The 15,671-nt window shown below is 51.6% G+C and overlaps 1 protein-coding gene across 8 annotated transcripts in view; it reads right to left on the reverse strand.

The window, feature by feature from the left end:
• The window catches only part of LOC144175082 (uncharacterized), a 793,144-nt gene that overhangs the window by 81,982 nt on the left and 695,491 nt on the right, over positions 1-15,671 (reverse strand). The gene's annotated exons all lie outside the window — the stretch shown is intronic.

Consider the following 15,671-nt stretch of genomic DNA (forward strand, 5'->3'; position numbering starts at 1 on the left):
AGGAGGGATGCGCTCGAAGGGCGCGACGAAGAAGGGTGTTACAAAGCAAAACAGTGGAGGATACGGGAGTGGGTGGAGGAGAAGGATGTGCACCCTGTAAACAACAATAGCCAGGCGGCATGATCACAAACGGACGCCTTCTTAACCTTTCGCGCTCGCGCGCATTCCGTCCCTTCTGATGGCGAAAGAGAGACAGGCGCGGAGGATTCCCCGGGTCCCTGTCGAAGCCGCGACGGCTGCGGCGGCGCGGCTAGAGATCAAAGGACCCGCCTCGGCGGATAGTGTTCTCGCGCGGTCCGATACGCGTGTCTCTGTGTGGCTTTTACAAAGCTATACAACATCGCCGCCGCCGTAGTCCGTCTGCCCGCCGCCGCCTTGATGGGATCCCCGTACGTTACGTGTGTCACGGAGCCCTTCGCGCCCTTTTCTATGGCGCTGCCGCTGTTGCTGCTGCTGCTGTCGAACAGTAGCGGCATCACCTGTCTCTCGACTCGAATCGCCACGACGAATTGCAGCGGCTATGCATGATACGCCGCGCGAGCCGCCGCGCAGCGTATACCGGAGATCATCCACGTTTATGCTGACGTCGGGACGTGGCCGGGATGGGTACGAAGAACTTAAAGTTCACGTACAGGAACTCCCGCTCCATTTTTTTTTTCTCTTTAGAACAGCGGTTGGCCAAAACTAAAAAAATGTAAGCTTGTGTGTAAGCCCCATTCCCGTGTTGTTGTTATACCGCCAACTATACTGCAAGGAAAACTAACGGTGACCTCATTCTCCTACTAGTACTGTTTACGTAGACGAAAATAATTTTGGCAGGTTTGAGCACCCATCCTTCGTTACGTAACAGTTATTTTAAGTTGAAGGATGCAAACAATATGACGATCGATAATACTACGGAGGTGCCTGTTTGAGAATCTCGCAGCCATCCTGATTCCAATTCCACGCGCCGAAAACTACAATGGAACGAATGCTTCTGCAGAAAGTTGTTGCCTCGAAAATGCGGTGCGCCTTGTTTGGCTACAGCATGCATACATTAAGCTCTGGCTCACAACTATGCGAAGTAGAAGACGCAAACGTGAACAGCCGTGTACGCGGACCAAAAGTTTACTATGACCAGAGTACGCGAGCTAAAAGTACGAGGACAGAAGTACGTGTATCAGAATACAGGTACCAGAGTACGGGTATCAGAATACACAAACCAAAAGTACTGATACCAGAGTACGCTGACCAAAGTGCGGGAACCAAAAGTGCGGCGACTAGAGTACACAAGCTAAAAGTACCAAGACCGAAGCACACGTACCAAAGTACGGGTACCAGAGTACGGCGACCAAAAGTACGCAAGCCAAAGTACGCGGGCCAAAAGTGCAGTGGCCTTTCTAGAACCAGTGCACCTCGCATCTGAAAGCTTTCCTCGAGGAGTGAAACGAACTGTGAAGAAAGGAGCTCCGGAAAGGGCCACGCCCCGCGTGCCGGATGCGAACAAAGCGCCAACGAGAGACAGACACCACGAATGAGCGATCACAGTGCAGCTCCCCCAGACAGAACCGGCCATCAGGGACCCTGCTACGACGACGACGACAAGCGGTGTGTGCGGCGCAACCAGGCAGGTAACCGGGCTCTCCGGAGCTAATTGTTTTGTTGCACGACCGCAAACGTAATGGATTGGGAGCGCGACGGAACGGAAGGTGGCCACCGTAAAACAGTAGGGCTGGGCGATCGTGCTCTGCAGCGCATATTTTGCCTGCTAAGCGAGCGAATGAGAGAAAAGGCGTGCAGTGGCCCACCCTCGATTCTGACACGCACGGGAGCCTCGTCGATTACCGACCGGCAACGCCTCCCCCGATTCATCTCGTTTCTGTATCGTCGATCGGCCGACCTCCACAGCGTCAACTGCTGCGGCCAGCTGCATTCGTACGCGCGCGACTGCCCTTCAAACAAACACACAAATCCGTAATTCAAATGAAATGCTGCACTGACAGCGCTGCGGGGTTTATATACGTGGGCTACGAGGCGCGCCGTAATGCAGGGCTTCGAATTTCGGCTGCACGGGGCACCTTATCGTTTGTCGGCTGCAGAAGAATCGCTTACGTGCTTTGAAGGCGAAAGACAGGGATTGTCGAAGACTTCTTTACTGCTACATAGTGTTCCTGCGGCTTCGTCTTTTGACGATAATTAATCCGACGGGCAGACTGGCCGCAATTCATGCGGTAGCTTACCCACATCCCACCTCCGCGTTCACCTCTTTTACTCACGTGCAATCACGTTCCCATATCAGGGGGCAAGCTTCAGGCAAATCTTTGTTGCGTTCTGCCAGGGTGCCAGGTAAGCGCTGTGCTTAGCGCCCTTGCCTCCTTCCTGCCTCTTGGTATCCGGGTTCAAATTCCGCACAAAGCCGAATGTGTTGTAATTTATTTTCTCTTCACACCGGTGTCGTCATTTCGGTACCAGTCGTGTTGACGGCGGCGACGACGACTACGGTGACTTTTCGGGTTTGATGAGGCACGTAAGGCTTGCGCCTCGGTAAACATTGAATTAAATGCCGGGGCATGTCCACTAACGTGAAACCTGGGGAGGGGCGAAGTATGCAGTGTATACGTGTATTCTTGGCGCCGTGGCGTTTTTGCCCACGGAGATGAAACAGTTGGGGGATAGAGGTATACAGCTTTGCTGCAAAATTGGCGTGTCTTTGAAGCACGCGCGAGGCGTTGGAAAACGAGTGACCCGGTGTGTTTTTTTAGTACACGTTTTTGTACACGGAGATGAAACGCTATAGCTCGAGGCGTTGAAAAACGAGTGTCCCGGTGTGCCGCGACTACATGAAACGACGACGACGACAGGAGACGCCAACAGCCCGAGCTCCCAATGGGCTTCGTCCCTAAAATAACCGCGGTTGGGGATGTAATCCGCCATTTCGTGCAGAGCACCACCGAGCTACCGCGGTGGGTGCCCTTCGAACGCCCTTCCCTCTTCGCAGGGGGAGAAACAGGCACGTCGATTTGATGTAGAGCGCTCCCGTGGTGTATGACAGAAGCGACACAGGAAGAGGTCCGCGGAGTAAACAGAGAGCTCAATAAAGGCATACTGAAATGGGCGCTAAGCATTATTTAATTACTCGACCAGACTAAATTCCGCAATGAGTAGGCCATGTTCCGAGTTTTTTCCGGCCGAATCGCACGCGTTTTTTAACGAGAAAAGTGGCCGACTTGCTGACATCGGCTGCGAGGACACAGAGGCCTGGCAACGGGGCTCAATTTGAAATGAGGCGAGGTGAGTGTATTTGAGGTGGCGTGAGCTAAGGTTGAGTGACGTGAGGTGACGTGATATGAGTAAATTTGAGGTGAGGTGAGGTAGGCTGAGGTGAGTTGAGTTGAGGTGAGCTGAAGAGAGCTCATGCGAGCCGAGATGAGCTGACGCGCAGTGTGTGGTGTGCAAATGTTGCCGAGGAGGATTCGTTTGAACATACCTTAACTTCAAATCGCGAGTTTCAGGTTAAGGATGAGTCAAGAGAGAACTTCTTAAGTTCGAGGTGATGTCATTCGGTCAGCTCTTATGGAGACAAAGCTGCTAAGGTTCTCAAATCGCATAACTCAAAGGCAGCGCTGCGGGAAATGGCGATCTGCTAGCCAAAACGCTCACAAACAAAAAGGAAAGCAAAGAGATTAATAACAACGATACAGAATCGAATTCGCTCACGCTGCTTGGCTCTGCATGTCGAGCCAAAGAGGTCCACCCAGCCGTCCTCGCCCTCACAGCGCGTCCACGAGAAACAATCAACTTAGAAACAGGCGAATACATGCGCGAACACACGAAGGCTCGGCGGCAACACAGACCTTGGGAACATTCGTTTTCCGAAGCCCGTGCGTGCGGAAGCGTGGAGATCCAATTCGATTCCACGCGACTCACGTGGCGTTAATGAGACGTCGCTTGCTGCTTAATGAACCAGCGTCCAGGTATGCGCCGCGTTGTAACCGCGCCACTGTGGCAGCCCAAAAGGCGTTGGCACAGAAACAGCTTTCAGACTCAAACGCGCGATAGGTGATTATTTGTGCAGATCGCCGTAATGCGTTCTTTAGCGAACCTTATCAGCTCAAGGCGGACAGGGCTAATTAATAATGCGGCTGCGGCTAAGTGAACTGTAACACGGCGCTGGTTTTCCGCCCGCAAATGAGACAATCAGCGCAGCGATTAGAGAAAAACAGACGTCACGCTGTGCTTTTCGGAGGACACGGCGCAGGAGAGAGGAGCCGGGAAAACGTGACCCAAGCAACGGGGTGAAAACCAGTCCGAAGCTAAGTAATACGCTACCGGTGCTTCCCTTCCCAGGACAGCTGCAGAGCAACAGGAAATTGAAATACGAAAAAGAAAAAAAGAACAACAGGTGATAGGCAAGCAATCACGCACTGAGAACAAGCGGGAATTAGCTGCACCCAACTATGCATGTGCACGTCCAAGGGACAGGCCTTCGTCCTGCCTTCGGCACAGAGAAAGAAATATTCATTTATTGGAGAGGTGAGCTCCAACCGAAACAGAAGCTGTCTACCCCAAACTTTGCAGTGGTTAAGAGGGTGGCTGTCTTAAATAGGGTGTGGTGACTCTTAACACCAAAACATCAAGAATACTACAGTTCGCAGCTGGTTAGCAACAAATTACCGGACTAAACTGCATTATTTGATTACTGCTCTCGTTACCTCGTCACTTGCGTAACGAGAATGCGCCCAGTTTATCAGGGCTGCGGAAGTCGAAACTTATTACATAGCTCTTAGCCGCACCGTACAAATAAATGACTGTGTTCGCAAAAATTCCACCGATCACCGCGACTGTGACTAAAATGTGGGGTTATCGCCGGAACAAGATGGAGGTATACTCGGATGGGGCGTACCAAAGACATTCATTTTATTTAGTTCTTAGTTCACAAATACTGCACGCAAATCTTTATCCAAGCGGGAAAGGGGCCGCAATATGCGAAATGCATTAACGAAAAACAAGCATACAAGTGAAACGCAGACATTAAATAAAAGGAGCCAGCCTATTACAGATAACGACGGAATTAACAAGTGAGAGGGAAGCGCTCGATGCAGTGATAACGTCGTCGCTCAAAAAAAAAAAAAAAAGGGGGGGGGGGGGGTTACCAAAATGCAGACTCTTAGCGGGAAGTCGAAACCTTTTAGCGGGTTCACGATTAATTTGTCGAAAGACGGTGACAAAGATGACACGGCGGGCTTTGCTACCTTGGCACCTCTTAAGAAACAAAAATATAAATGAAACGTTTAACACGTGCATCTTTGTGGCACTCGTGTAAATATAGTTTAGGAAAATCACTCATTGCCGTAGAAGAATTATATTTAACATAACGCAAGCTTGTTTGTTTGTTTATTTATTTATTTGTGTGCGTGTGTGAACACGAAGAGAGGGAGAGTGGGGGAGAGTGGGAGATGATAATGCTGTGTACACCATCCGGCGGCACAACTGCAACCTTCAGCCCGCAAATGGAGAATGGACGCTAATGGATAAGAAGCGGGAAAAGAGCAATAGCGGAGCGCAAGAAGACAAAGAGCAGTGTCGCACAACGCGAAAGAAGCCCACTGCACCCTGTAAAAAGAACAGAGCCAGCGCACAAGCGCACACGCTTCGGCTGGCTTCGTACAACATTAGGCTGCGTCGATACACCGGACGGAGGCTCTCTTCTCCCTCCCCATCCCGGGATGGCTGGCTGGCTGCGCCAAAGTAACCACTGCTGAACCGCCATCAATTACCGGCTCTTTGCGGGAAAGGCAACCTGCCAGGTGGCTCCTCTGTTTCGACCCTCCGCTCTGCCTTCCCCTTCTTCCGCGCAGACCCCGGGTGCTTTCAGACATGCGCCATTATAACCTCGAGGGGCTGCGGCCCGCGCAAGAACAACCAACGGTGCTGATTACATAAATGAGAAAACAGAGCCCGGGGAAGACGAAAAGAAGAGGTCGGTAAAAAAGGAAAGCAATCCCGCGCGTCCATGCCACCGGAGAGCGCGGAAAGAAAAAGACAACGTTTGCGCAGTGTGGCTGAAATCGAATCGCTCCACTCTGCGCACCTTGCTTCTTCATAGCGTGATAGCGAAAATGAAGACGGGTATAAGCACGACCCGAATGAAGTGACGGGGCTGGATGTGTAAGGAAAGTCGCCCAGCTCGCGCAGTACGGCGTACTTTTGAAGAAAGGGCATGCGCGAAGCGGCGGGTTCTTGGAGCGTTTGGGCTGTTTACAGCACGCAGCGCTTGTTCAGCAATGTCGTTTGACTCTTCTCTCACCGCGCCAGTTGATTAGACTGGCTCCGGTACGTCACACTGCAGCGACTTATGGGAGCGACAACTAAAACAAACACGTCAGAAATGCGTATTCCTTTTCTTTTCTTTTACGTTCCTCGCCTTTTCGTCGAATTATAGGCGCGCGCTATACCGTTAAAATCGGCGGTGCGGCACCGAATAGTCGACGGAAACACGAGACGCGATATAATCGCAGACGGCACAAATCAGTAGCGTATAAATACCGTTTAACGAACATGGCGGCAGCAACATTTGTTTGTTTCCGTTAAAACGGAATTTTGTTTACCTGCACCTAGTTGTTGCTGCGGAATCAAGGTTCATTGAGAAGACCGTGAATCGGCATTTCGCTACACGTTCTGTTAACTGCTTAGCAGTTCACTCCGTGGACAACAGATCGGGCTTCTTTCCGGGAGTATACTCCGCCGCGACATCCGCGTAACATACCCGCAGCCCCCATGCTATGATGCCACATCCTCCAGTGAGACGAAAAGTGTATTTTTTTTTTTAATTCGAAAGCGAAACTGAAACACAACAGCCGAGCTCATTCTGCGATCATCTCCGCACCGCTCCCTTTATGCACGAGCCATTTTGCCGACCCCTTTTGAAGTCGCCGCGGAGAAGAATCATAGTATACGCGATCAAAACGTGGGGGGGGGGGATGCGTCCTCACTCGCGAGCGTGGGGGCCGCGAGAAGCACTTGCCACATTTTTTTGTCGCGAGGAAATTACGTCACCAGACGGTGCTCCACATAACGGCGCCGCATTTACTCAACCCGTATTCATTCATACGCCCGGCTAAAAGGGGACGCCGCAAGGAAATCACTATAAACAGAGGCAACTGTTAAGTGGCGGAGGCGTATAATGATCAAGGCGAGGTGCAGAAATATAGAGGGAAAAAAAAAAAGAGAATGCACGACAAAGATAAAATGGCAGCGGAGCAGGAATCACACGACGTGCACATCGCATGTGCCACATGTAGAGGGGGCCGACAAGCGATGCCATATAGAGGAGTGAGAGAGTCCCACGCTAGGATGTGAGGAGGCATCGAAAATGCCGCGTCTCATACCCGAAAAAAAGTAGGCCGGTACGTAACACTACTACTACACCGCAGAGAACTTAAAAATAAAAGAAGCGGGCCCCGAAAGGGATACGAAGGCGATGACAGGCCACGACCTTGCGCCTACACGTGAAATATGAATTAAAGTTAAAAAAAAAGGAACCGCATCGTATACATGATGAAAAGGACATGCAGATGTTATAAAAGCTGAAAGACATTGCGGCGGCATCCCGGCAAGTATAAAGGGCAGGCCCGTTTTATTAAATTCCCCCGGCACATCCCCGGAAGTGCCACATCCGTCAACGCTTCCTATCACTTCCACTTCCCTCCCTCACTTCTATTCCAGATCCTCTCTCCCTTCACCTCCTCACAACGTGCATAGCCACAACGTTATCGCCGGCTGTTTTTTCAAGCCAAAAATGGGATGTATTACAGAAACTCGCATTATACCTGTGCTACATTGTTTCAAAGACCTTCCGGGGCCCTTCGAACGCAGTGGCCAATTCGCGATGTATAGGGCGCACTTTTAAGCAAACAGCCAACTGTCAATTGAATATGGCCGTGTAAGACAGGCAATAAATGGATCGCGGGCCTGAGCTTTCTGAACGAGCATGCATGCGTGTGTTCTTGTGGGGTGTGCGAAGGGGGATAGTAATTCAGCGTTACTTTCAAAATAGGCAGTAATCTTAAGACACTTTGTTTAAACATTTGCGCTTTCTTTTCCACTGCGCTGCACAACCAAATTTGTGTCTCAGCACAGTTTGGGTGCAAGCGGCGAGGGGCACGGCTCATAGTTCAACCAGCGCCGTGCCCGCCGTTGACAGGAAACGTTAGCATGTCTCGCTTGCACACGATCATCAGCGCAGCCGCGTTTTCAATTTGGTGACACAGGGGTAAGAACGTGACATACGCGCGTCTGCCTCCCGAACGTCGTTCAAGCATGCATGTAATTCGACTGCGGGCCGAATGTAGTTCGGCAACGGCTTCCTCGCTTATTTTATCGCGTGAACAATAGATGGAGAATTCCGCCAAAATATGCGTCGATGCGCGACGCGTCGCTCTGTAACACATCGAGTGACACAGTGGAGGGAGCGCGTCATGAGAGCTGCCCTCGAGTGTGGTGAGAGCTGCCTTCGCAACGCTGACCACGGTGCCACGGCGACGGCAAGCCGAAGCGCGGCTCGCCAGCTGCTCCCACCTCGACGAGTTTTGTGTCCCCCGCCACCTCTTGTACGTGTCGTAGGATCGATCCTGCAGACAGTGCGGGGCGGCAAGAGATGAAGGAATGTGTATGACGGCGACGAAATACCGATACGGGAGCGCATGCAGGCTCTCGCAGCTAATCTCTTCCAGCTAAAGCGAGAAATTAGTACGCTAAGTACGGTTGGCACGGTGTGCGAAAGACGTGCGAGAAACACCGCGATGCGAACTTCTAGAGCTGTGACAAGTCGTGGGCACGGGACCGGGCCTCAAGTTCGCGAGGTGTTCCCGCATTATCTTAAAGACCCACAAATGAATCTTCAATCAGTTGCTTCTATTTTATCACCCCCGAACACGTAGCAAACCTAACGTCGGAGTCGTAACTTCGGACGTGGTGTGCAGGCCTTGCAATCAAAGCAGCGTTTTTATATCCGTTCCGCCCTTACCCCGCTCACTCCTTGTTTCCCTGCTCCTTACCGACGTAACGCGGCCGGCGCCGCATCCGTCGAGCGGCGGCGCTGACGCCAGCCTGGGGAGCGGAAGAAAGCCGGCCGTAAATCAGGGCCGCCCTGAATAACGGGCCCGGACAGGTGGATTCCGGAGAAAACGAACCCGCCGCCGCCGCACGATGCCACCAGCGCACGACGACGGCGACGAGGACGTCGACGGAGTGAAAGCCGCTGCTGCCGCTACGCGCGCGATGCACAAAAGAAGGCGCAGGCGCTTTTCTCCTTCGACGAATGCCGCGCCGCCAGGAGCCCGGAAGGTATCTATCTATCCGCGGCAGCACACCACCGCCGATGGCCGGCGAGCCGAGTGCTGGCCCCGCTGCGCCGCGAGACGCCGACGGAGATGCATCGCGCCCAGGCTGGACGGCGCCTCAGCTTCGGCGCGCCCTCAGAAGGGGCGAGGGAATTCCTTCTTCTGGTTGAAATGACAATAATCGCAACGCCAAACACACACACACACACACACACACACATATATATATATATATATATATATATATAAGGCAGGGAGTCCTCTCCCTGAAACGTCAGTAAACTTATTTTTATTTTCTAAGTCTTTCTCGTTTGTCTCTGTCTCTACTAACCTTATTTTTTTCGCGCTCTGTGTGAGTTTTTATCTTTTCAGTCTATATATATATATATATATATTAGTTGCTGCAGGAATACGCACAAAGTAAAAGTACGCTCTTCGGAGACTTTATTTCCAACGTTTCGACCTGAGACAGGTCTTCCTCAGGAAGATTGTACCTTTCGCGGTGGCTCAGTGGGTAAGGCGTTGTGCTGCTCAGCCCAAGGGCGCCGGTTCGATTCCCGGCCGCGGCGGCCGCTTTTCTGATGGAGGCGACAAGCGAAAACGCCAGTGTGTTTGAGATTTCGGCGTACGTTATCCCCAGGTGGTCGAAATTAATCCGGAGCCCTCCACTATATAGCGCGCCTCACCGCCTGTGTAGCGTCGGCGCGTTAAACCCCACAATCATTTCCTCTTATTGCACGTATGAACGAAAGCGTTTAGTGGCGCCGCCGCATTTTATGTCGTAGAAATGACACACCGAACAGATGCCGAAAAAAGACAAGCTGAAAAAAAACAAGCGGTTAAAAATCCAAAGCATTCCAATACGTCGGGAAAGTGGCAAGTGGATGTTTCAAAGTCAACGGAATCATGACCAATACTACGGGTAACAGTAACCTAACCACGTAATGTGCTTTTTTAGGTGTCACACATACGATATAAAGCTATGACACCTACCAGAATGGTAACAGCATGAACCATTCATTTAGGCCAATCCAGTAATATTTGAGCGTTTTTCAAAAATCCCACTAGTGAGCATACTGTAAGGAAAACTGACGATACTTTGCAGTTCATTAACCGAATGTTAGCAGCACGGGCCTTAACTCTAAGCTTCTGTTTTCAGGCATGTTCACAAAAACAGGAGAAGTTTGAACCAAAACGCAATTAACTTTAAGCACGGAAACGGCTTGAAAAGGCAGAAATCGTTTTCCAACACCTGTTACGCCCGCATATTTCTCGCCTGAAAAAGGCACACCCTACTTTCAAAATACCAACCGCTGCAGCGTTTTGTTGATATCCGGCGCTAAAGGGGGAGTGAATGTATATACATACAAGGGGCATCAAAAGTGAAAATGAAACAGCCGGCGCCAAGCCGTCGACGGCACGCCAAGGTCGCCGCGCGGCGCCAGACCGGGGGACAACAGATCCTGCGTTCCAGCTAAACATCCGTTTTCTTTTCTTCTGCGCGACGAACAAAGGCACCTCTGAACTACGGGGGCGCCCGAATCCACTATATCACTCCGCCACCTATACAGAAAAGAGCCCCAAGTATGCCGGCACCCGCTTTCCTCTTCCGTGTTCCATCCGAGATGGCACGATGTATGGGCGCGCTGCGATCGAAGGACAAGGCACCTGTCGTCTCTCAGAGTCCTCAGCAGCAGCATCTTCCCTCCAGGGCGGCTCCTCTTCGCGATTTCTATGAAGTATCCCACGCGGAATCCTATGAAGATCGCTAGACATTTCGCGTTTAGCGGCTAGTTTCAAAGAACTTCGCATACGCTTGGGTATGAACGTCGAACGAAACCCGTTCTCGCTTGGAGAGATGGTGCCGTTGAAAGGAACTCCGCCGCCGGTTTGGAAGACTCCGAATCGACGAGGACACAAATTTAAGCCTGACATTGCCGTAAAGCGAGAAAAACTCGCAACAAAGTCGCTATGCATCGTCGCGATGAAAGAAGGCTCTGCGGCATTTCAAAAACGTAGACAAGAAGTTCCTGTGCCACCACGTGCAAACTCGCGCTCTGTGTCAACGTCTCGTGTAACAAACGCGAATGCGCGCGCTTTATGGTAATTCTGTTGCGAAGGGTATCCTTGCGACAGATATGCAACCATTTTTAAGAAGGCTGAAAGGTTTTCCTTTCGTTGCGATGTGCTAAGTGCGTGACAAAGTAAGGGCGCGCCGTATTATGCGCAGACGTATATCAAAGACATTCGTAGACATCGTTGTATACATGTCATGCTGCGCTCAAACAAGAAATATGAAACGTGATTAGGCGGCTCCAGCCGGCTTGGAGAATGCAGCTATTTTCTTGAGTCTCGCAGTACGTACCGGCCGACAAGATATCGTTCGTTACAATCAATGGAGGAGCGCCCGCATCAAGTTCTTCGCTCGAGACGGCGGAGCTTGCACGCTTTCAGTTGAATTCGCGACCTTATGGTCCTATTATCGCCCCGAGAATCCACCTCTTTCGTTCCTTTTAAGCGCGAGTGTCATTTCGACGTCAAGTTCAGTATACATATCGCTCCACGTGCGGCCCCCAAAGATGTGCCTCCGTCGGCAAGGTACAAATATGCCTCACGTCGGACCCTGTTTCCACGAAAAAGATCCCCGCAAGAACGCCGAGGAGGCCTCGGGGAATAAAGCGAGCCCATTACTGGAGTTGACATCGGTTCTCAAGTTGAGCATGTAGTTATGTGTGTATACTTAGGCATCGCCAGGGTAAGATAACGGTTGATGACCAAAGATAGGCGCTTTGCGAAGAAGAGAAGGGCGGAAAGATTTAGAGCTCCAAGAATGGCGGGAGACTCAAAGGGGTTCGGGAGGCGTAGCGGCGCAGGCTCGGAATTCCGCTCGGGCGTTGTCGAGCTGCACGTGTAGTGAATTCAGGCCCGAGTGTACCACATGGCGCTGGAACGGCCACAGAAAGCGAAAAAAAAAAAAAAGGGAAAAAAAAAGGGGGAGGTGAGGGGATTCAACTCCGGCGGTAAAATTCCATGTTCGCTTCATCGGAAGCTCACTTTACGGTGGCAACTGCGGAGAATACCCGTATATTTTTTACCGCATGTCACCGTTTTCCGAACGGGAGAGGAAGCACAGGGGGTGTGGGGCGCTCGGGGAAACAGAAAACTGCTAACTGTGGTTCGCAACCTCCTTTCTTGAGCCGACAACGCCGTATTAGTGTATACGCGGGTGCGCCGGTGATGCTGGCTTTTGTATTGCATTTTTTTTTAATTTTTGCCTCTGGGGCTCTAAATAGCGCTGAATCCTGTGAGTGTGGTCCGAAAGTAAAAAAAAAAAAACTGAGTAATATATCTATATAGATATATCTATATCTATATCTATGTGTGTGTGTGTGTGTGTGTGTGTGTGTGTGTGTGTGTGCGTGCGTGCGTGCGTGCGAAAACCTACGGTAAGTTAAGACAGAGAAGAAAAAAGTTTACTGACGTTTCGACTGGAGGACCAGTGTTACTTCGATGAAGACTAGTCCTCCAGTCGAAACGTCAGTAAACATGTATTTTGGGTGTGTGTATGTTGTTTACCAGTAGCAAATAGCAACAAAAATAACAAACGAGGGTGCACCGCAGCATCCGAGACCCAGCAGGCGATGGTGGTGGCGGAGTATGGAGATAAATGTGGAACTCCGAGGCGCACTCGATGAAAATAGGAAGACACTTCTTCGCGAGTGGCGAGACTTAAAATATGGAGAAAGGGGGCAAGTCGCACCCCACGAGGGTTGCCCTATCTCGGCGCGTATTAAAAGCGGGAGGCGACCGGGGACGCGTTTTTTAAAGAAGCTTTCTTCAGCGCGCCGAGCAAAGCACACCGGCGGAGAAGAGGGAGACAGAAAAAAAATGCCGCAGGAAGATGAAGAGGAGCCCCGAAAAGAATTTCGAAACGCACCTTTAAAGAAAGAGAGAGGGGTTTCGAGCGTCGGCGTGGCGGCCGGGAAATGTGTTCTCAGGGGTGTTCGCTTTCCTCTCGCGGGGTTGCGGGAGCGATTCCAGGCGCGCGCAACCCTTGTGTTCGCCCCCTTTCGCGCGCAGCGGAGACCGGAAGCAGCGCGAAGCAGCATCCTCGGCGTCATCCGTCCCGCCGGAAGTAGCTCGGCCCGGTAGGAGCAGCATCAGCGCCCTACTCCTTTTCTCTTCGCGTAGCGAGGCGCGGCGACGCATGCAGGTCGCTGACCTGGGCGAATAACTCGCGCTGCTCCGAGCTTGCGCCGCATGTGTAGTACTATATAGCCAGCGGCGCCCAGGGAAGAAGAGGCGACGGTGACAATGACGTATACCACTTTCCAGCCCCCTGGGTGAGTGCGCAACTCGCGAGATTTCAACCCGCTCCGTCCCCTTTCGAGCCGCCGGTATTCGCTGCACACACACCCGGGAGGCGTCTGAGGAAAAAGAAGTGAAGCGCAGCTCGACGACGACCGGGGTCGACCGCTGGAGAGGGCGCCGGTTCATTCCCATAGGCCTGCTGGCGTCGACCTTACACCCGCCCACGATCTGTATTCCGGTGATGTGGTGGTGGTATACGTTGACGCACAACGGATGCGTTCCTGCGCGAGCGCGCGTGTGTGTAGCAAAGCAGCTCGCATTTGAGAAATGGCTCATTCATGGCAATGAAGGGCGGTAATCGCCTCCTCCGATCCCCCTCCACATTCACGACCTTGACAAAAATGTTAGAATTTGTGTTTTCGGGTTCGTGTTCCGTTCAAACCTCCCGGCGCATCTAACTTTTTTTAAAGAAAGAAGTTAGTGACACATGATCCCCAGAAAAACAGACACACTTCTTTTGCGCACCTGTACACGGCTTGCGGCAAGCTATAGCTCTCTACTACGCCACCAAGGTTTTACAGGTAGAAAACAGAGAAAGTGCGCATGGGGTTCGGCAACTACCGTGAAATGAATTTTGGATACCCTGAGGTAACAACTGAGCAGCTACTTGTATTTTTCGTGCTTTAAATTTACCTCAATCCGAACGTTTAATTATTCATGCCGTGAACACAAAAAACGGGTGCGGAAAAGGTGTAGAAGGGCTGCTAATGGGTGTAGAAGGGGTGTCGGGATCATTACCTTACAACGGTATGCGAGGGAACGCCTCGGCGACACCACGGCCCACAGCACCGACGCAAGAGACAACAGAAAATACCGAGGGTTCACTTCGACCCGGGGCAGGAAAAAGGGAGGGGGGAGGGTGATATGCAGAGGGAGGGCTAAGCGAGTGAGCCCTCGGCGAACGGGAGTCGCACGACGCTACAGAGCGGCGCTGCGGCTATTTCGGGATCTGTCTTTAAGAGCGCCCGGTGCGAACTCGAAGCAGCCGAGGCAACAAAGCGACTCGGGCGGCCGGCCCCCGCCGAAGCCCTTCTTCCCTTTGCGGCCGACGTCGCGGCGATGCGCGTCTCCGAGCACCTAGACAGCCCCGTCTCGGCCCATCGCCGCGGAGAATAAACGCTGAAATGGGAGCTGGCGTGTGCGCGTGTCTGTTGCTGGACCTTCTTCATTCGAGCTTCATCTTCACAGGCTGTCTGCATTGTCGGAGCTTGAGCATCTCGGACAATTTGCGTGCTACGCTGAAACTTACACTATTCGACCTGGGAAACGAAAAATAAAATGGTCCCAGGAAAAATAAAATGTTTCGGAAAAAAAAATGGCAGCCGTAGAAGTGGCCCGGGAAGAAATCCTTCCGGAGAAAAAGGCCCCGGGTGAACGCCAAGCAAAAGTAGCTTCTTTTTTATTTGCCGGTTTGTTTGTTTTATTCAGATTAAATACACGTTTTTCTCGCTCACTATCTCAAGCTAAAAACAAAACTTTCCTTAGGCACGGTAGTCTGCTTACGTACTTGAAGGCGAAAATCCATCCATACTTTTTTTTTATTTTTATTTATTTATCAATAGTGCACGTGTTCTGCAGACCCATACAGGTAGCGAAAATACGACATCACAGGTATCTAAATAAGATACAGCAAGACTTCTTCACTGCATGGTGTTTGCTTTCCTTTCTTCACTTCTTCCGTGTTTCGGCGCTAATTATTTCGACGGGCAGACTGACTGCCCTTCACGTGACCGCTCCCCCAGAATCAGAGCCCTCCGTGGATGGGCCACGCACCCATTCAGCTCACGCGCCCTCACGTTCTCCTGTCACGTGGCACGATGTCAGAGCCGCACGTTTCCGCCTTTCGCCCCGTGTTGAGGTAGCGCGGCGGGAACGCACTCGGTTCCAACTCCGGAGTCCTGGGTTCGAATTCCATACGAACTCAAACGCGGTTTTATTTCGTTGCAGCACCTGTCATTTTTCTTTCATCGTACAACAACT

This window comes from Haemaphysalis longicornis, unplaced genomic scaffold, assembly GCF_048455015.1.
Source record: "Haemaphysalis longicornis isolate Haplotype H1 unplaced genomic scaffold, Haemaphysalis longicornis Haplotype H1 scaffold_3, whole genome shotgun sequence".
In the NCBI taxonomy this organism is placed as follows: Eukaryota; Metazoa; Arthropoda; class Arachnida; order Ixodida; family Ixodidae; genus Haemaphysalis; species Haemaphysalis longicornis.